A 20,180-nucleotide genomic window follows, 5' to 3' on the forward strand; every position below is an offset into this window, starting at 1 on the left:
TGTCCCAAGAAAGGGACACTGGCCACCTCCAGGCCTAGGTGACCCCTTGGGTGGCCAGCTGGGGCCTGGGGTCATGAAATTAGCCAGGGTGGCACTCGTCCAGTGAAGCACAGGTCCCTGCAGTTCCCCTGGCCTGAGGTGCACCCAGCTCCATTCTACAGGCCTTCACTGCCATCAGCTTCCAGTCATGCCATGAGGGCACTGGGGTGCAGGAGGGCTGGGCACAGTCCCACAGGCGGGGAGCCCCAGGCTGGGTAGAGGCATCTGGTGAAGTCCACGCTGAGAGTAACAAGAGCACAGGGCTATGGGGGCATCAATTTGGTGTGTGATTGTTGGGGGATGGTTAGAGAAGGCTTCCTGGAGGAGGCACTGGCCCGAGCTGAGACTTAAGGGTGAGGACTTGGCCAGGGGGAAAGGAATTCCAGGCAGCAAGCATAGCATGAACAAAGATCAGAATGGGTATCCCTCTGGCCCTGCCTTGGTGCCCCACAGGCACAGAGACTGAGGGCCAGGACCATCTGCCTGTGTTCCAAGCTCGAGCTGCCCCAGCCCCACTCCTGCTTGAGCAGCCATGGAAAGCCGTGTGTGGAGGGGGACAGGGACCTAATTCCTCTGGGCAAGTCATTTCCCTTTCTGACCTTTGGTTCCCTCCCGGTAAAATGGGGACATTATCTAAGCTCAGTGAATCATGAGAGAGCAAGTGGAACAATAAGTAGAATTGTAACCTTCCACCATCAGAATTTCTATCTTCTGGGTAAAGAAACTGAGGCAGGGGATGAACAAGTACATAAAGGTCGGGGCTTAGCTCCAAGCCCCTTCCTCACATCATGCAGAGGCCTAATCAAACATTCCATGGTGGGCAAGGAAGCCAGCTGGGAAGTCCTGGTTTCCTGACCCCCAGGTCAGGGCTGAGGTACAGCTAAGCTACTGGGCTCCCCTCGCCAGGCCTCTCCCTCCGATCCCAGCCCCTGAGCTCTCCCAGGCCTGACCCTCCCAGGAGTTGCCCTCTCACTCATCCCTCCCCACAGGAGCCCCTAGATCCTGTCCTACTGCACAAGTTCTGCCCTCCCTCCACACCCCTGCTACCATCCTCCCTCCATCTTCGGGGCATAAGGAATAGGACAAGAGAGCACAGTGAGCCCCCAATTCCTCATCACAGCCCTCACTTTCTAACCCTCCCCTCTTCTGCCGTCACCCCTGCTCACTCTGCTCCAGCCACACTGGCCTTCTGGATGTTCCTCAGACTCACCAACCACATTGGGGCCTCTGGGCCTTTGCACATACTGTTCTACCCATTTGAAATGTCTTTTTCCCAAAGAGCCGTGGAATAGACCAGTGAGACTGTGGATGATGCAGCCAGACAGCCTGGGTCTGACGCACTTAGCAGCCGCAGACCTTCGACATGGTCTGCACAATGGGCATGCTAACCCTCACAGCTTTGTTATGCAGGTTAGATAAGTTAACATGTGCAGAGAGGTCAAGTTTAGCTGCTGCTTAGAGCCACATGGCCCCCTCCCTACCTCCTTCAGGTCTCTGCCCCAATGTGCCCATCTCCCCGGGCCCCCATCGTGACCACCCCCACTCCCATCCCCTTACCCACTTTCCTTCCCCTCAAAGCCACCTGGCCCCTAGCCCTGTCTGTCAGGCTGACCTCCGTCACCCCCCGCACACCATTTCATGAAGGCAAGATGGTCAGCTGTGCTCCCGTTGTGTCTCCAGGCTGGGTACACTGTAGGTGCTCAGCACAGTCTGGGGATGGACGTACTTGGACACAAATGGCAAACGTGTGACCCACAGTCCTCACCAATCTCCGGAGCCATCCCTAGCTGGGACCAGAGCTCACCAGCCACAAGGTGGCACCTGCAACTTCAGGGGGGACTTGGGCACTATGAATACCTGGCTGGCAAGAAATGCTTCTCATGGGGGCCCCCTGGTCAGCCCCCAGGGCCGGGCACACTCACAGCTGTGTTTGTCCACGTGCCTGGCCATTCCCATTCCCATACCGCCCAGTAATGTACACACAGCCTCCCAGGAAACTGCAAAAAATGAGTTAATATAACATTATGGCTGAGAATTTAAATACACAGGAGTCGGGCAACGCAAACTTACAGTTCCCCAAGCAACTGTAAAAACCGCACAGGCAATTCAGGAGCGAGGGCTGGGAATGGATTTAGGGCCTTCTCATTCCGAGGCAGACCCGAGGGCCGCTGCGTCCTGACTGGCTGGTGACAGGCAGGCTTCAGGGCACAAGGGAGCACCAGGCATCAGAGACATGCAACTCAGGCCACATGGCTCACTGGACACGAGAAGCCCTGTGAGCTGGACACCCAGCTTCCTCCAGCTCTGATCGTACGCCCACCCCAGCTCCTGCGGCCAGCCCACTCTAAGGGCTCAGGACCCCATGCATCTCAGCATTCCTGTCCCCTCTCTGCACAGGCACGTCCCAGGGGAAGATTCCAGGCCTCCCATCCCTTCTTTAGCAAAACAGACTCCTGTCTATAATTACAGATTCAAGAAAACAGGCTCTGGGGGACCTGCCAGGTTTATATCCCGTCTCCACCACGTTAGGAGGCTTGTCACCGTGGGCACATTGCTGGCTCACCCTGTGCCTGTTTCCTTATGTAAATGGAGTCACTAATACCTGCCCCACAGGACGGGGACGATCTGATGAATTCACAGGTGTCAAACATTTAGAATAATGCCCAGCGCATAGCAAGTGCTCGATAACTGTGAGCGATTATTATTGCTATCATTACTGTTTTCCTTCTAATTCAAAAAGAATCTGAGGAAGCACAGTGGCACTTAGGTGGGGGAAACAGAATAGGGGATTCATTCATTCACATTCATTTACTGTGTGTCTGGGCACTGAGGGGCAGCTGGGAACACTCAAAGGACACATGAGATGTCCCTGGGGAAATGAGTCCCGGCACATCCCATAAGGTCCTTTTAGAAGCTGGCTGCGCATTTGGCTCGGGGCATCCAAACAGCCATCACACGCAGAGGGTCGGTTAAAAGATGTCAGAGTGCCCGGCCGGGTGTGGCTCAGTGGTTGAGCATCGACCTAGGATCCAGGCAATCGGGGTTCAATTCTCGGTCAGGGCACATGCCTGGGTTGTGGGCTCGATCCCCAGTTGGGGGCATGCAGGAGGCAGCCAATCAATGACTCTCTCATCATTGATGTTTCTATCTCTCTCTCCCTCTCCTTTTCTCTCTCTGAAACCAATAAACCAATATATTAAAAAAAAAAAAAAAAAAAGATGTCAGAATGACAGCAAACTCTTTCCTTGATAATGACGTCAAACGTCAGCACGACCAGTCCAGGGTCTCCCTGGGGAGGATACAGGGACGGGTGCCAGGGGAAGAGGCCGGGACTGAAATGGGCCAGGAAAGCCTGCGAAGAGGTAGGGATGGGGGTTCATTCCTTCACTGGAGAAGCATTTGTTCGGCACAAAGTACAGAGCCAGGAGGAAAATTTCCAACATATTAGTGTTGAGTGAGTGACTGAGTGAGTGAATGAATGAATGGGTGAGTGAATGAATGAGTATATTAATGTGTGTCTGTTAGACCAGGTTTGGATCACTCACCTGGCTCAGTTTTCTTCGGCCTCTAGTTCAGAGGCTGAAGCCCCCAGGGGAAAACCTACCCTAGGATGTCTGAGCTCCAGGACCCACGTCTGGGAGCTTCACAGAAAGCCTGGGGTGGGGGCCACTCTGACAGGGGCAGCTGGGCTCCGAGGACGCTAGAGCTGGGAGAGGCCATCCAGCTCCAGCTGCTGGCATCACTGGGAGGAGCTGCATGTTCAGGTGAGGGGACAGAATGACAGTGAGAGAGGTGGGGAGGGGGACCTCTCTAAGGGGGTGACTGCTGAGTGCAGCCACACACAGCTATGGGGTGAGAGCATTCCAGCTGGGGGGCCTGCAAGTACAAAGGCTCAGAGGCAGGAATGCGCCTGACATGACAGAGGGACAGGAGAGAGACAGGCGAGGGAGCACTAGAGACCAGGTCTCCGGACTCTAGCCAATTGGCCGAGCGCAGCCACTGAGGCAGAAACACAGGAAAAGCTGAGAAGCAGCGGGCACTACAGTTCAGAGCACAGGCCCCGGAACAGGGGCCCAGGTTTGACTCCAGCTCTGAGCCTCAGTTTCCTCATCTGTAAAATGGGAGTGAAAGCTGTACCCACTTCTGGAGACTGTTGAGAGGATTAAATGAGTCAATGTGCATGCCCAGCAGGCGCCCCAAAGCTGCCGTTATTATTACTGTTATTGTTATTATTCAACCTAAGGGAACAGAGGATGTGGGAGGCAGGAGGGGCAAATTAGTCAGCAATGGTAACAAGTAAACATTAATTAATTTCACTATATCTGATAAAGAGCTGGGGGAAACAGAACCTGGGAGACAAGGAGTGATACCAGAAAATAATGTACAATTTGAGAAATAACCTCCACCATTTGTTCTGAATTGTGTGGTTTTACTGCCGTTGTCTCACGTGATCTCCTGGCCACCTGGAGAGTATCATTACCCCTATTTTACAGGTGCGGACACCAAGTCCTGGAAAGGCCAAGTGGGTGGACCAAGGTCACGAATGAACGAAGGGATGAGTGAATGAATGAACGAACGTCAAGCAATCATGAGTCATCTCACACTGGCAGCCCCAGTGCCGGGCACCTCTCCCAGCTTTCAGGCCTCTCAGTCACCCTCCCTGCTGGCACGCAGAAGATGCTGGGGACAGCAGCCATCTCTGGACTCCCCCAGCTGTTCTAGGGAAAGGGCCAGTCAAGGGGATGTTCTTCCTCCAGGAGCCACTCCTGGGTCAGCTTTGGGAGGGAAAACTTCCAGGAAAAGTGTCCCCAAGATGTCCCCTCTGCCTGTGCCCCTAGTCACACTCCTTCCTGTCACCTTACCAGGTGGGGCCCCTGGGGCAAGGCCCATCTGACTGTCCCAGCAACACCAACATTTCCTGCCCAGCAAACCCTGATTTCCTCTGAGGGCATCACCCAGAGGCAGGGGCTGGCACCAGCCCAAACCTTACGCTCAGCAGCAAGTCACACCGGAGGGGGTGGGGGAGGGATGCTGAAGATGTAATTCAATCCTGCCAGTGTTTGTGCAGCTCTACACGCCTGGGCATGGCGCCAGGAGTCTCAGGCAGGCAGGACACCAAGTGTGTGTGGGGGGGTCATGGCCGGGCCCTAAAGGAGCTAACATGTCCAGGCCAGGGTCACAGCCAGGCGTGAGTGACCCCAACGAGGGCCTCCATCAGAGGCCAGAGGATGTGCACAGGCCAGGGCTCTGGGGAGAAGCTGCGGTGGAGCCGTGACGGCCTTGAACAGAGGAAGGAGAGGGCACTCCTGGCGGGAGGGGCTGCAGGAGCAAAGGCCCGGACTCTGAGAGTGCATGTGTGCACGCTGTGAAGGGAAATGGAGGCCTTGGGGTTCAGGGTGCAGCGCTCAAAGCCCCAATTCTGCCAGCTACTTCCTCTGAGGCCTGTGGACCTGTGAACCTCAGTTCCTCAGGATGAAAGTGTCCCCACCTTGCAGGGTCACCAGGGGTTCAGAGGCACAGGTGGGCCAGGGGCAGCCGGAACTGCAGTCGTCATGCCGATTAAGCCACTAGGTGCCTGGCTGTTGATGCCACAGGATGCCCATCATGGTACACCACCCAGACTCCCTGCAGGGCTGAGGCTTGGGTTTCCCTGGCTGCCAGGGCTGCACAGCTGTGTCCCTCGTGGGAAGGGAGTCCCCTTCCCCCAGGCATGCCCTCTCCCCAGGGACAGCTACGCCAGCAATCAGTCAGCGCAGGCTACGAGGTCTCCATCTGGAATGGCTCTGCAGGACCACCCCAGCTCCTGAGAGTCCAATAAACCTCCTGCACAGACACTGTGGATTCTGTTTCTGCTGAAGTCAGCCTGGGACAAGGCACCCCCCCAGGCTCGCTCCACATCCCCCCTTTGCAGCCTCACCTTTCCCCATCCTTCTCTGAGCCAGGTCAGAGATCTGGCGGGGTCTCTCAGAGGCGAGGGCGGGTGAATCTGATAAGCCAGTGCTCTTCCAGAGCCACCACCTCCCCAAGCAGGTAGCAGCGGTGACAGCAGCAGTCACACCACGCAGCAGTGATAAGGGAGCGGAGCCGTGGGAATTCCTCCCTTCCTGCGGCAAGGCCATAAACCTGTCTCTCATCCCAGCTCTCGGTCTGCCAAGGGCTGCTCATGTCTGCCCAGCGGCAGGGGGAGCGCCTGTCCAGTCCAGTACCCAGCCTGGACACAACCTGCTGCAAAAGGGGCCCCACTCCCCTCTCCAGGAGGAAGAGGTAGTGGTTATTCGGGACAGAGTAAGGAGAACAAGGGGGCAAAGCGAGGAGAGGAATGGGGGACGTGGCTGGGGGGGGCATGAATACTGGGCCAGAATGCAGGTTCTGTGCTGGGGTAGAAGGAAGTGTTGAGACAGGACAGGTAGTAGGAACAGAATGGCCACCCAGGAGGCCCCCGCAGGGATCAGAAGGGTAGAGATCAGTCCTAGCTCTGATGGTGGCAGAGAAAACTGGGAAGCAGCCAAGGGTTGGCCATAGGGGAGGCCAATGCCCACCCAAGCTCATCCTCCTTTGTCCGCTCTCTCTCCTTGCCTGCCCTGTCCCTGATGCAACCAAGTCCTTGGAAAAGGACGGCCTTAAAGTGTTTGAAAATGGCTCAGTGGGTGGTGGAGGGAGTGTGCACTCAGACGCTACTAGGTTCAAATACAAGTCGTGGCCCAGAGTAACAGGAGACCCACGCACAGTCCAGTGGAGGCCACAGGCCACCTGCCAGCCCCTCTCTGTGCCCTCTTCCTCTATGCAAGGAGGGCACAGTGGGACCCCCCCTAGATAGGGTCCCGGGTCCCAGCTCAGGCCCCTCCTCACCGGAGTGCCCCTGTGGACAATAACCCGGCTAAACCAACAGCCCTTGGTCTAGGGCCTCTCAGGAGGCCACCAGGTAGACCTGAGGCTAGAGACCTACAAGACCCCACCATCCAATGCTGTGGGCCTGTTTACCCATCTGCAGCACAGAACAATGATCCTTCCTCCCAGAGATGTCAGAAAGGTTATATGAAAGATCACACCATGAGTTTGCCCAGCGCAGGGCATAAGATATCCCTTCCTGGGAAGCAATGACACCTTAAGTATGTCACTAGATCACCCACATTCCTTCCCAACACCACACTCCCTCTCTCCTACCTCAGGGTCTTTGCATATGCCGTTCCTCCTGCCTGACACACTCTTTCCTGCCTTTTTCTCTCCTGGTTGTTCTGGGCTCAGTTGTGACCTCCTCCAGGAAGTCCTCCTGGCTCCCAAGATGAAGTCAAGCTCCCATGATTCTCTCCTACCAGAATGCAAACTCCATGAAGGCAGGAGGTGATTGGCTTGCCCACTGCTGTGTATTCTCAAGTACTTGCTGAATGAGACACAAGGACAACCATCAGACCTTCAGAGATAACACAGGGGCATCAGGGGGTAGCAGGCCTGCCTTGAGGGCTGTGGAGGCCCGTGGAGGCCTCTAACCAAGCCTGTAGGGTCTGAGAAGCATTCCCAGAGGAGATGACACCTCAGACTGAAATCTGGGACTTAGAGCTGCAAGGTGCCCAACACCCACTTTACAGATAGAAAAACTGGTCTAGAGTCAGAGGCTGCCCTGTGAGTGTCCTGAGAAGCTTCCCTGCTCCATTATCAAAGGCTCTACCAAGTCCCCCACCCAGGGGTGGCCCATCCCACTCTCCTGGGGCCACTCCACAAGCCCTCTAGGGCCACTGCCTCCTCCTCTGGTCATCCTGGTGGAGAGCTGTCGGTGCTCAGCGCGCTGGGCGTGCAGTCGCAGGGCTGAGCCGGGCAGCTGGCAGCAGCGCAGCTCCGAACCAGCTGTTTGGATGACAAACTGCGTTCAAGCTTCATTAGGGTAATCACGGGCTCCCCTCCTGGCAGCGCCGCGGAGCGCGACTGTCAACCTGAACTAATCAAACCGGGCCCCAGGACACCCGCCCGCCTGGCTGACAAGCCGCTAAGCGGCTGAGCCACCTCGCGCTGTGAGGCTGGGAGCCGAGGCTGGCCCAGCTGGGCCCTGGAGGCGGCGGCTCCACAGACACCTAGGGATGTTCTCCGGGATCTTGTGAACCTCAGAGGCCCCATCGGGGTGGAATGATCATGCCTGCCACTCTCATTTTTATGGCTGGGGAAACTAAGTTCACGAGGGGAAGTGATTTGGCCAAGGCCACATAGCTGTAAAGTGGGTAAAGCCACACTTGAATCCAGGACCACCCAAGCGCCCCGCTCTCTTGCTCCCACAGCCTCCCACACTGAAGCAGCCCTACTTTTTCCTTCCCTTTGAGGACCAGCAGGCCAAGCCTAGAGCTCAGAGTTGGGTGGGCTGCATGGCCCTGGCAAGCCCCCTCAGGGACCTGGGCTTTGAGCACTGCACCCCAATGGGGGCATCAGGGGCTCTGGCAGGGAAAGTACCCTGCCAGGCACCGGGTCAGTGCTCGAGTAGGCACTGCTGTCTGGGGCAGAATCCGCTCTGTAGCCTACAGTCACCTCCTTGCTCAGCGGGGCTGTCCCGAGCACCTGCCAGCCAAAGCCAGCCCATCTGCCCCACATCCTCCCAATCAGAATGTGGCAGATGGGGCAGGTCTGGCTCCTTCATTTTACAACTGGGGAAACTGAGGCCCAGAGAAGTCTTATCAGAGACAATGGGATGTAGCAGAAAGAGTGTGGGCTTTGGAAACAGACAGACATTCATTCATTCAACCATCCATTCACTCACCAACAAATACTAGCTAAGAGGCTGCAACGTGGCAGGCACTCAGTATTTGCTGAACGAACAGATGACTAAAAGGATGAGTGAATGAATCAATGAATGGCGCTGGGGGATGCAGCCATACCCTCAACAGACATCACCCCTGCCTCCTGGGGTTTACTGTCTAGTGAGGGAGGCAGATGCTTCACAATTAATTACAAATGGCATGGGAGTGAAGGAAAAGCAAGAGAAAGCCTGATGGCATCTACCAGGGGCCTGGCCTGGCGTGGTGAGGTCCGGGCAGGCAAGCTCGAGGAGCTGACATGCCAGCTGGGGACCGAAAGGAAGCTGAGGGCAGAGAGGAGGAAGGAAAAGCATGTGCAAAGGCCCTGAGACAGGATGGTGCATAGGGCTTTTGAGGACGCAAGGCCCATCCCTCTTTGAGGCTGGAAGGAAGAGACAAGTGCGGGAGCTGACAAAGGCAAGGTAGGGAGAGGGTTTCAGTCTTTCTTCTGAGGGCAATGGGGGCCACCAGAGGGTTGTGAGCAGGAGTGATCTCTGGGCACCATGGGGAGAGTTAGCAGGAGGGTTCAAATCCCAGGGCGGCCAACTTCTGCTAGAGCAACCGCACAGACAATTTACAGAGACGTCGTGCTGAGCAAAAGTGGCAGACGCGAAAGGGGGCATACTGTGCAATTCTGTTTACAGGAAGTGCAGAGACGGACAAAGCCAGACTCCACTGCTAGATGCCAGGTGGGTGGTTGTCAGCGGCAGGTGGGCAATGACTGGAAGGAGTGCAAGGGAGCCTCCTGAGGTACTGGGAATGTTGTAGGTCTGGACCTGAATGGGAGTTACACGGCTACATATGTGAAAACCTATCTGGCTGTAGGCTTAGAATTTGTGCACTTTTCTGTACTAAGCTACACCTCCAAAAAAACAGAACGAAATCCTGGCTCCACTGCCCTCTCTGTTTCTGCATCTGTGAAATGGGGCAGAGCCAGGCCTGCCTCGCTGCACGGAGGATTTAAGAGGATGGTGTGTACCCAGGCTGTGCACAGGCCCAGCCAACAGCTGCACCATAAATGCAGGGCCCACCAGAGCAGAAACGCATCTGGCTTCCCCCACACCTTTGCCCTCTGTCAGCCTCAGTTTCCTCATCTCTAAGGGACCAGTGGTCTCTACCTGCCTCCAGGGCAGCCGAGGAAAAAGGGTAAAAACCCTCATATCCAGGCCCCGGTGAGCCCACGTTACACTGGAGGGGCCACACAGCCAGGTGTCCCTCATGCCATGGCTGCTGGAGGTAGGAAAGGGCCTGGGTCCCTGTCTGGAGACTAAACATCTCATTGGCCTCCTGGAGGCCTTGAGAGGCCTTGGGAAATCAGATGGTGTCATCGCCAACATTGCTGTGGACTCAGTTGTCCTTGAGGACCTTCTAATATCATTTTTTCATGAGTCTGCCAACAACCTGGGACCAGGTCATAAGGGTTAGGATTGCCATCAGCTCCATTTTACAGGGAAGGAAACTGAGGCTCAGAGAGGCTTGGCATTCCAGGACTGCCCAGGCAGCTGGCATCTCAACGGTCAGCCGACCAGGAACCACGCTAGCTCCCAGAGGGGGAAGCCAGTATGGTCTGTGCCCTGTCCTCCCAACCACCAGGGGGATGGAGGAGTGTCTCACACAGCCAGTTCACTCAGTCTGGCAGTCAGTCAACAAACAGCAACAGAGCAGCCACTGTGTATGGCAGGCACTGCTCTAGGAGCTGGAGGTGAACAAGGCAGCTGGGACACAGGTTCCAAACCAGCAGCAGCCCTATCTGTTAACTCACTCAGCGGATGCCAAGAATCACCAGTGGTAAGGGCGGCATACTCAGCGCCTGTCCTGTACCACGCTAATATTATCTCATTTAATCCTCTGAGCAACCTCATGAGGGAGGCACTGCCATACCTATTTTACAGATGAGGACACGGAAGCTCAAGTTCAGTGACTTGCCAGAGACTGGTCTCCCGGCCTCTAAGGGGAGCAGGATCTAACCCCAGGTATACAGGCTCCGTAAGCGGGAGCCTTTTACATGTGCTATCTCACAGGCCCATCTAGGCCTTAGCTGGGTGCTGTACCCAAAGCTGCATACCCCCAGGCCCATAACCCAACCTGGTTTGGGGCTCTGCCTACCCTCCCGGGATCTCGGCTCCATGGGGCCACCGTAGACAATCTCCACCCCGGGGACCCTACCCAAATCAGCCCAGCCCCAGTGAAGACCCCAGCTCTATGCCAGCCCCCACAAAGCATGAGGAGTAAAGGAGACAGACAAGAAAGCACACAGCCCCGCCTGGAATGCTCTCCTCCCTACACCTCCCACCTCCCGTGGCTGACACTTTCTCTTCCCTCAGGTCTTGGATAAAAAGCCTACCTAACCACTCTGACTCCATTACACTCCCACACCCTCACTCCAGCCCCCTCAGCTTTCCTCCACAGCTCTGCCCACAATCCAGCACCAGGCATGTTCTCGCTTGCTTACTAGTTGACTGTCTTTCCTGCTGTATTGGGAAGGCTGGGACCTGGTCTGTTTGACTCACAAATGCCATCACTCCCCACCTCACCCCCCAGCACGGCATCCGGGGCATAGCAGGGCCTCAGTATCCTTACTGAGTGAATGCTGACTGGCAGGGAAAAGCCCAGGGGTTCTGGAAACACAGCTGGAGTATCTGTTACCCCTGACCTGAGTGAACGGAGGGGGGATGTGGAAGTGTTTCAGGCAGAAGGCACAGCAGAGGCGAAGGCCTGGAGGCAGGAAAGACCTGGGCTCTGGGGACCTCCAAGTACAGTCGCTGAGCGCTGAGTGTGGTGGGGGAGCACAGGGTGTGAGACTGGGAGGACAGCAGGGTACCAGAGGAGGTGACGGCCCTTGCAGATCTCCAGCTTGGGGGACAAAGGGTAAGGTCCCCAGCATTCAGATCACCTCCCAGTCCTGCCTAGACCAGCTTCACCCCCAGCCCACCTTAACCCCCCAGCCCTACTCAGAGTGGGCAATCAAGGTCTATGTGCCATCCATTACCCCTCCCCTGCCCACAGGCACCAGGCGCACTGTCCTGGGTGCCCGCCCATAGGTCAGGGAGCCAGCCCACCATCTGTGCAGGCTGCAGGCTGTGACCTTGGCCCCATTACCATAGCTTCCTCCAGCCGAGTAAACCAGCTGGCACTAAGAGACAGAGCAGCTTGGGTGAGCGTCTCACTGCAGAGGGTGGTATAGCTGCGGGTGGCCGGCTATGTCACTTATGTGCTCCAGCCAGAACCTGCAGGGTGGTAGTGGTGCTGCTAGTGGCAAAGACTGGCTGCATCCAGGGCAGCCAACATCTCTCACCCCCCACACCAGCACCACCTGGCACACCTGGCACAGCTGGTGTGGTCAGGTGGGGAAAACTACTCAACCTCCTCCCTCTCTCCAGGCCCAGGCTGCGCCTTGGCTCCCACCTCCCCTCCCCTTGGACAACCTTAGCTTTAATCACCACCAGCTCTAGCTGCCCCTGAACCCCTCCACCCAGATATCCCACCAGCTTAGGCCTGCTCCAGGCATCCCCTCTCCCCATTGGCACCACCATCCCCCCAGGTGCTCAGTCCCAAAACTGAGGCCCTATTTGGGCCTCCCCTCCCCATGCCACACAGACTCTCCCACCTCCAGCCCCCCTGCCATCTCCCTCCTTGCCGTCTCTGCCTCCAGACCTGCTACTGAGACTCTCTAAAGATCACCCATCATAGGGAGAATAAAGCCCAAGCCCTTTCCTGGGACCACAAACCCAGCATGACCTGGCCTGTGGTACTCACATGCCCACCCAACCCCAGGCACCATTACTAGACTGTTTCACATTCTCAGGTGTCTTCTTCCTTGCTCACTGTCTATCTCCCCATCAGCCTGGGAGCTGGATGACTTCAGGGCTGTGTCTGAGTGGTCACTGCCGCGTCTTCAGGGCCTGGCACATAGTAGGTGCTCCATAAATCTGTTCAATGAATGAGCGAATGAACTGCCAGGTTCCATGGTGCAGTCTGACCAGACCACATCAGGAGCTCCTGGGACTCTCAGGATGCTGCTGCCTCAAGTCCGAGGCCCCTGGGGCCTGATCTTCGCCGGCTTCTCCAGCTTTGACTCTGGGGCTCCCTCCTCTCACTGATTCCATCCAGATCCATGCTGTGCCGGGAGGCCCTCCTGCCCTTTCTCTGCCAGCAAAGTCCTACTCATCTTGTCCATGGCACCTTCTCTGACCTGCCCAGGCTCAAGCTCCTTCTCCTGCCTGTCCCTTCCACAGCCCTCAGCACCTTCTGCCTATACCCCTCCTCACGCTGGCATTCACACCCTGGCATCAGGCTCTGTGCCCCACCTGCTCTCATGTCATCAGTGCTTACAAACCCTGGTGCCACAGGCAGTACCTGCTGTCCCCCACATCCTGCACTTTCACGCCTCCATGGCTTTGGCCCCAGCTATTTCCTCTGCCTGAATACTTTACCCCCACGTCTCTGCTGCACAAACTCCTACTCATCCTTCAAGACCCAACTCAAAATGTCACCTCTTTTCTAAAATCCTGCCTGATTTTTCTCATCAGTAAGGACTCTATTAGATGTCAGGGAAAGAAACTAACTCAAGATGGCTGGAACAAAAAAGGGAGCGTGTCTGTTTATGTAACTGAAAACTCCAGGAGTGGTTTCAGGCACAGCTGGATCCAGAGGCCCAAATGAAATAGTATATACTTCCATCTCACTCTGCCTGCCTCCTCCACGTGATGACCTTACTGGAGGTTTCCCACCCTGGATTTGGGAAGAGGAAGGCCAGCAGTCCCATATTCACACCCTTTGGTTCAGCAACCACAACCGAGTCAGTCTCCCCCACGGGCTCTGGGTCAAAATTCCAGGGAAGCCTCTGATGGGCTCGGATGACCGCGTGCGCACAGCCAACCACTGGCCAGGGGGATGGAGTCCTTGGGCCTACCCGGGTCTCGTGCTCACCCTGGGCAGTGGGGGCTGTGGGTCTCAGGGCCTCTGGGGGCACCAGGCAGTCAACCCTCTAGGGGCCCCAGTCGGGCTCCCCGGGGCCCTGGATGTTCCTGGCTTCACAGCACAAAGAATCCCATCTCCCTCACAGCTGGGTCCCCGGCATCCACTCGATGACAGCCCCTGGAAAAGGCCTGAAAACTTTTCGCCTGATTGAATGGAGGTCCGCTGCACGGAGAAGACTGCAAGTACGGGGTGTGTAATAACGGGTTAACCGTCACCCCTGGCAGGCAGCAGATCTGCATTTTCACGGAGGCCTCAGGGGGACACAAAGCTTAAGTGGCAACGCAGAGTCGGGAGGGGGGCGTCCACGGGGGGCCCTCACCAAGCCCAGTCCCAGCAGCTCAGCCTGTGGGGGCCACTTGGCCAATCCCAGCGAGCCCGTGAAGGGGCTGCGAGTAGAAGGGCTGGGAAAATAATTACCGAGGAGGCCGGGAGGGAGGGAGGCTGGAGAGGCTAATGAAACTGCTAACGCATTAGTGATTCCGCCTGCTCGGAGCGCGGCGAGGCGGAGGCAGACAGCCATGTTGCCAGCCCTGCGTCTGCCAGGCGGGCTGGGCCGGGCACAGCGAGGCGGCAACAATAGGCACCTCTTCATCATCCGCCTCTCCGCACGTGACTTTCAGAGGGTGATCTTAATATATTAAAGTCCGGATGACAGTGTATTTCAACACGTCGCATAGGAAATCGGGCTGGAGTCCATTCGGATGCATTATAAATAGAATAGCTAAAATTCTGATTAAATGCAGAACAGAGATCTAAGGACTGAGGTGAGCAGGGTGCCTGGTCCCATTTTCCAGACAGGAAACCAGGGCCCCAGGGGGTCATCGACCTCTCTGGGGGGGGGGGGGCAGGGTTGTTTCAGGAAAGCATCCAGCTCCTGTTCCCATGAGCAGCCCCTCTCCCCACTCTCCAACCCTACACATCTTTTCCTTCTCAGAATAGCTCTGTGAGGCAGGCAGATGCCAAGGCTCCCTTTACAGATGCATCCAAAGGGTCCTGCTCAAAGTCACAACACGAGGCCAAGGGGGCAGTGGCACCACCCAGGGCTCGGACCCCTGGTCCAGTGCTCCATCCTGCACACAAGGAGGGCGCTTATTCATCAGTGAAATGTGCGGTGTGGCTTTCAGTTTACAACATCTCATTTCAGCTCCAAAAGAGAAAACGGAGGCACAGAGAGGTTAAGTGATGTGCCTAGGGCCACACAGCTGATTGGCTATGGAGCAAAGACTCAGAGCTGAGTTTTCTGACACCAAAACCATGTACTTTTTGTTCAAATGTTCCACAATGCAAAGGGGGTGCTTAGCACCCCTAGCAGGTTGACAGAGAGATCTGGGACCACCGAGAAGTCCACATCCTACTAACCCAGGTTCTCGGGGCAGCAAACAGGAGCTGAGGAGGAAATGACCACAACAGTGCTTGCTGTGCTCACTCTGCATCAGGTGTGTGCCAGGCACTGAGCACAGTGCCAGCCCCGCTGTACAAACAAGGAAACTGAGGCTTGGAAAAGCAAAGTCACGTGCCTTACAGAGTGACCCGCAGCTAGTGAGTGGCACAGCCTGAATCATTCAACTACCCCACAGGTGGCCCTGGCCCAGCTGCTGCCTTTCCCCAGCCTCGAGCAGGCACTTAGCTGACCAGGTGTTCATGGAACCCAGTCTGAAGTATAGACTGGAGACCAGTGACACCAGATACAAGTTGGGCCTGCCCCATCCTACCACCTGGATGCACAGGAAAGGCTGGGAGACAGGTGTAGGCATGGAGAGGGGTCTCGCTGCAGACTCAGCAAAGCATCCCCTGTTGCCCACCGTGGTCGACAGCCTGGTCTGGGGGACTCAGGAACTTGATGACTAGCTGGGAGGCCCCATATCATACATACTCTGGTGGGACAAGGTCTACAAAGAAAGGCTGCACCATCTCCACCTGTGAGCCACCTCCAGGTCCCCCTGGGGCCTTCCAGATATACCTAGGCTCCGGGAGACTCCTTTCTAGGGATCCAAGCAGCTCATGCAGCCCTTTCCCCATCTGTCTGGGTCTGTTTCCCCAGGGAAGCCACCAGAGGGTGAGGCCACTTCTGAAACCCTGTGGGTACACAACCCCAGTGCATGAGGCATGTCCTGGATGAACGAATGAGTGAGCAAATAAACGATGGAAAAAGCTAATGCCACCCTGACCTGCTGCTCCAGCCACTTCCACAGCAGCATGGGAGCTCGGCTTCTATTAGGCAAAAGGACTCCCACCCTGTGGAAGTCCAAAGACGAATCCACACATGCTTCCTTGTCTGATCCCCACCCACCATGTCCATCCCAAGGACACGGATGCTCGGGTGCAGAACAGTGGAGGGCCTCACCCAAGGTCATCTAGTCATCAGGATGCACAAGGTCTCAAATTTTTTCAATCTCCCAATCCTCATCATCCATTCCACGAGCCAGAGCCGCCTCCTTCCCCATCAACGCAGTAAAGAAGAAGGGGAGGGGAGAGGGAGAGGGAGGGAGGAGAAAGGAGAGGAGGGGATCCCCCCAAGCCCGCAGCAGGCTCCTTTCTGGTCAGGGGAAAGGCCTCTAATGAAGGCCCCGCAGATGCCGCTGAGCTGGCGGTGTCAGCCTGGGAGCCCTGCGGAGCTGCGGGGCGAGCATCTCTGCTCCCAATTAGCACACAGGTCCTCCATCAAAGCGCACGCCTGCTGCCAGGAGCAGAGGCCAGAGGGACGGCCCTTCTAACAGTAGGAGGAGGCCACAGCTCCCTGGCAGGCCCTGGCCCCTGCCCTTTGCCTTTCTGGGGGGAGTGCAAACCCCCAATCCCCTTACTCACTCACACCCGCTCCAATCAGCCAGCTCAGGGCAGACGCCTTCACCCCGGGGGGACACACTAATGAAGATGGCCGACATTAATCTCTTCCCTCTCCCGACAGGTCAATTTATAGTTCCATGGGGAGCCCTGGCGCTCAGCCAGAGGGCCTGACATAACTCTCCCTGTTCCCTGGGAGGACGCTGGGGGTGGGCTTGATGGGGCAGGGGGGGCCAGGGGTCCCAGGGGACAGGGCAGGGAGGGCTCCTCTGCCTGAGTGCCCACCATCACTGCCCCAATAAATCTAGGTGGGACCTTGGCCCCTGAACCAAATGGCTGAGGGTCAAGGCTTGCAGGTACCTGGGAGCAAACTGGGTCCTCGGCTCCTCAATCCAGGGCATCCTGCTCACTAGGAGGCAGGAGGCTTGTGACTTTCCACTCCTCACTGAATGCCATGGGGTTTCAAGAGCCCCTCTAAGGAGCTTAGGTCCATTTGCTTCTGGCAGACTCCCCAATGTTCATTCCTCAAAGATCAACAAGTTGGCCACTCTGGATTGGCCCTGTGCTGGACCCTGGGGACATGTCAACTGGGCCCCTGCTCTCCCAGCCTGGTGGAGGAGCCCAACGTGGAAACATTTTGCCACCCTGCACCAGGCTAAGAGCAATAATGGAGGGATTCAATAAGAGCTGGGGGTGTCCATGGGAAGGAGCATTGACTGCACCCCCCAAGAGAAAGGTAGGGGTCTACAGAGAGGAAACGACACAGCTGAGCCCTGAGGATAAGCAGCAGTTCAACAGGCCAGAAGACACAGGGGAGAGGGTGTTTAGGGAAGAGACCATCACAGGCAGGGGAAACCCAGTGCTCAGGGGCTCTGTGATCAGGGGACATCCAACTCATAGGGGTGAGGCTGCAGAGGTGGGCAGGGCTGACCACAGAAAAGCCCAGCCTCAAGAGACAGCTCAGGAGTTTGGCCTAGTTTGGGCTGGTGGACAGCTGAGGAGTTCAGAAGCTCAAGAGCTGCATTTAGAAAGACAGCTTTGAATTTGGTGTCCCAGACCTATGGGCAAGGCGGGGGAGGGGGAGAGGTGGGACTATCCAGGTCAGAGGATAAAGGAGGAACAGATGTTTGAAGGACAGAACCAAAAGAACCCTATGGTTGATTGGACGCATGGGCAGGTACAAGTGTCTGGGAGGCCACAGGCCTGGGATCTCTAGTTTGGGTGCTGGTGGAGATAATGTCATTGGTCTGGGGTAGGACGAAGAATTGGGCCTTATATACTAAACTTGTGAGCAGAGAAGGTCCCAGCGGGCCCCAAAACCGAGGCCCCGGATTGTAAGAAGGTGGGACCCAATTGTTGGCCCCAAGTGCAAAATTCTGAGCAGCGCTGGACTCCTCCTCCTGGAGGAAATTCATTTCCTTGGCAGAGCTGAAGTGAGGGGACTGCCCCCCTCCCAGACACTCCAGGAGGAAGCGGGGGCCAGGCAGCCCCACAATGCTGGACAGAGCCCTCCTGCTGAAAGCTTATGTGCTGGGCTGTCCCCATCTCCCCCAGTGCCACACACCCAGCGCTGGCTCTGTACTTAAGTGCTCCATGAATCCCTCCTGAACTGATGCCCCTTTCCCCCAGGCCCTGGCTCCTCCCCACCTCCTCCCAGTCTTTCATGGCTACCTACCAGATCTCATCTAATCCCTTTGGTAACCCTGGGAGTGTCCCCATTTTCCTAGGTGCTAGAGTCAGAATGGAACCAGGTTCCAAACGACTGCAAAGTGCACACTCATTAAAGACAGAGGTAGAAACAACGAGGCCGAAATAAAGAACCAAAACGCTTACAGCGACTGCATTACGGTGGTGGGACAATGGCTGATTTTTTTCTTCTTTCCTACAATGAGAAATTCATACCCTCACTCAGTGGCTGTGTGTGCCCTAATGGGGTGAGCTCGGCTTTGGCGACAAGCAGCCCGAGAGGTCACTTCCTAGCTGGGGACCCTGAGCAAGCTATTTGGCCTCCCTTGGCCTCCGTTTTCTCATCTGTACAATGGGGACAAAAAAAAAAAAAAAAAAGCCACTTCGGATGAGCCGGTCACGCCCGGCGCACAGTAGGCACGCAGTAAGTGCCAGCCGTAGAGCATCACACCCCCGCATTCTCGCCACCTGTCCGGCCTCCAGAGGAAACTTGAGACGCCCCCACGTGCCAGACGCCGGTGCTGGGCGGGCACCGGGTCCCCGGGGCAGGCGCCCGCCCACCCTCCCGCCTCGCCCCGCCGAGCCGCGCTGCCCCCTTACCCTGGCGGCCGGAGGGCCGGCATCGGTCCCGCAGGAGAGCCCGGGCAGCGGGGCCGGGCTCCGGAGCGCGGGGCGCGGGCGCGGGCAGGGCGCGCGGGGGCGCGGGCCGCGCGCTCCGGGCCGTGCGCCCCGCGGCCGCCGCGTCCTCGCCTCCAGCGCGGGCCTCGCGCGCCCCGGCCGGCCCGGGGGCAGGCCCTGCGCAGCGCCGCGCCGGGGGGCGGGCCTCGCGGGCCCTGGAGAGGCGCCCGGGCGGCGAGGGCTCCCGGCGGGCGCGGGCGCGGGCGGCGCCGCTGCGGTGGCCCCGCCGCTGAGTGGTGGGACGCGATTTACTGGCTGCAATTCCCGGCGCCCCTCGATGGCACTTAAGAGAGACCGGGAGGGAGCCGGGGAGAGCGGGCGGAGGGCGGGCGGGCGGCGGGCGGAGGAGGGGCGGCGGGCGCCGTGCGCGCCGGCGGGGGAGGGGCGCGGGCGGGGGCGGGCGGGCGGGAGGTGGGGAGAGGCCCGGATGGAGGCGGCGGGCGGCCGCGGCGCGCGGGGTGGGGTGGGTGGGGGCCTTGCCTCCAGCCCCCGCCCACCCGCGCCCGGCGCCCCGACGCACTGGCGCAGTTGGTGGGGGTGAGCAAGCCCCCACCCAACTGGGCCACCCTACCCCACCCCCTCAAAAAAAACTCCCTCCAACTGGCCCACCCCACCCCAACCTCTTTCTTCCAATTCCCCCCGCCGTCCCCTGGCCCACTCTGCCCAGCATCTTCCCTCTTCACAGCCCCCCCCCAACCAGCCTGCGCCACCCCAGTGCCCCTCCCCATCACCACCGCCCCTGGGGATCAAAACTCTTGGCCTATGGGCGCAATCCAGCCAAAGCCATGCTTGGTTTGACCCCATGGTATTTTTTGTTTTTAATTAAAATGAATTCCCATCATCTAAAAATCGAGAATTTTCACATAAAAATCCACATTTCCAGCTTAGTTTGGAACAGAGGAGGCTCAGGCAGGAGCCTCTCCCCTCAAATTGCCACTTGGCAGCCGTCTTGACAGAACACTGGCCTGCAGCATGCTGCTGGCCCACCTGACTGGCCCCAAAGGCCTGTGTTCTCCTGCAAGGAGCCCTTCATACCCCAGTGCCTTTGAAGGCCCCTCTCTGTGGGATGCCCACCCCACCGCTTAAGGCCCCTCTTCTAGGAAGCCCCTGGCACTGTTCCCCCACCCCCAGTGGCCACCCAGCCTCCCTGCTCCCACAGCCCGCCCTGTCTGGTTCCTCGCTGGCTGGCACTGTGGCCTTTGCGGCTGCGCTCTCACCACAGGGCTGCTGCTCTCTGGC

At 57.6% G+C, this 20,180-nt stretch overlaps 1 protein-coding gene across 1 annotated transcript in view; it reads right to left on the reverse strand.

Moving 5' to 3' along the window:
• Positions 1-18,892, reverse strand: part of TCF20 (transcription factor 20) — a 148,923-nt gene extending 130,031 nt beyond the window's left edge. Inside the window, exon 1 of the mRNA XM_081128299.1 lies at positions 18,864-18,892. The gene's annotated coding sequence lies outside the window, so the exon portion shown is untranslated. The remainder of the gene's footprint in view (positions 1-18,863) is intronic.
• Positions 18,893-20,180: the final 1,288 nt, after the last annotated feature.

This window comes from Miniopterus schreibersii (assembly GCF_964146895.1).
Source record: "Miniopterus schreibersii genome assembly, chromosome: 2".
NCBI lineage: Eukaryota > Metazoa > Chordata > Mammalia > Chiroptera > Miniopteridae > Miniopterus > Miniopterus schreibersii.